Source organism: Austrofundulus limnaeus, unplaced genomic scaffold, assembly GCF_001266775.1.
Source record: "Austrofundulus limnaeus strain Quisiro unplaced genomic scaffold, Austrofundulus_limnaeus-1.0 Scaffold352, whole genome shotgun sequence".
Lineage (NCBI taxonomy): Eukaryota > Metazoa > Chordata > Actinopteri > Cyprinodontiformes > Rivulidae > Austrofundulus > Austrofundulus limnaeus.
The window spans coordinates 268,992-270,610 of record NW_013952754.1 but is presented as its reverse complement, the minus strand read 5'-3'; positions in this window follow the sequence as shown (position 1 = coordinate 270,610).

The window sequence follows — 1,619 nt, the reverse complement described above, 5'->3', positions numbered from 1 at the left end:
GTGTGTGTGTGTGTGTGTGTGTGTGTGTGTGTGTGTGTGTGTGTGTTTATGTGGGTCTTTTCCCCTTCTGTCTTGCTGTCCTTTTTTAAAAATAGAAATAGCCCCTTTTCATGGCTAAAGGTTGACATTTGATTTTGAAAACCATTAGTGACATATTGATTTGTAAAAGGATAAAGAAGGAAATAAAAAGAAAGAGTGAGGGCCCCTTAGAGGATATGTTCCCTTTGTACCATCCAGGTTACACATCTACAAAGAAATGCTGCAGTTTCTTTAGTCATCTAGGATCCCATGTGTGTTAGGAAAAATTTATATTAGGCTAGTATAGTAAAGCAATTCATCACAGCTTTATAACATGTAAATGTGAGATAATATAATRAATGTTGCATGCACACACACACAAACACATCAATATATATGGGGTGAAATGGCACACATAAATTGTGTTTCTGTACAAAAAAAGAGAGACTTTTTAATTTTTTTTTACACTTCACAAGGGTAGGCTTCAAGGAAGCAGGTCATCTACAGGAAGCTAGGTGCAAAACAACAGATCAGAACTGGTTTTGAGTTGACRTCTGAGCTGATGTCCACACATGTTTTTGATTGGGGAAAAAATCTGGAACCTGACTGACCACGGGAGGATAACATGTAGGCAGACCAAAGACACACGTATCATGTGTGAACTGGTGTTTTCTTGTTGAAAAACTGTTCCACTATCTCGAAAAGGTTAAGACACGTGGATGTAGAAAGTGATTGATGTAGCACTCTGCTGTTGGGGTCCCTGACAGGGTCACTACCAGAGTGGACCTATAGCTCCTCACATCATAATGCCAGGAGGAACACCTTTATTTCTCTCCCAATACTGGAAGGTTTGTTGTGCTTTTTCAGATGTAGAACATGCTTTGCAGATATTTCCTGTGTGTTTTTTAAATTGAGGGTCTATTTGAATCTGTGTGTATTATTTTGACACTTTGTGAATTAGAGTAAAACTCCAATAAATCCATACCCAATTCTCAGTTATTGTTTTTAGGAACTATTCAATCTGTTTGTTACATAATCATTCTCCCTGAAAAACAAATGGTTCAGATAAATCATGAACTTGAAAATATTACAATGCTAATGCCCCTGATGAGTTGATGTATGGAGTCTGAGTCACAGATTTGTAGGTGTTTAATTTGTATAATAATACAACACTGACATGCTGTAAATTATTAATATAATGTGCAAAATTAATGTACACATGCATGTGGGTRTAAAAGAGTTATCAGGGCTGCACAAGATATTGAAATATTGCAGTATCATTGTATACAATATCAGCACTGCAAAATATTTCAAAAATAGTAAACACAAACTGCACCAAAACAAATACCCACACCTTTAAAGGGGGATTATTATGTATTTTCCAGACACACCGTTCAATTTTATACCACAGTCAAGTAACTAGTATGTTACCTTCAGTTGTTTTGAAAATGCTGGATAGATCAAAAATAAATTTGACTTTGTATCATGGTCTATCCAAATGCCTTGAAATTGGCCTCTGCCTCTTTGATTTGATTTGATTTATTGATTGATTTAACAGGAAAAGATTACCAAAAATCAAGCCTGACTCAGCATAATTGCTG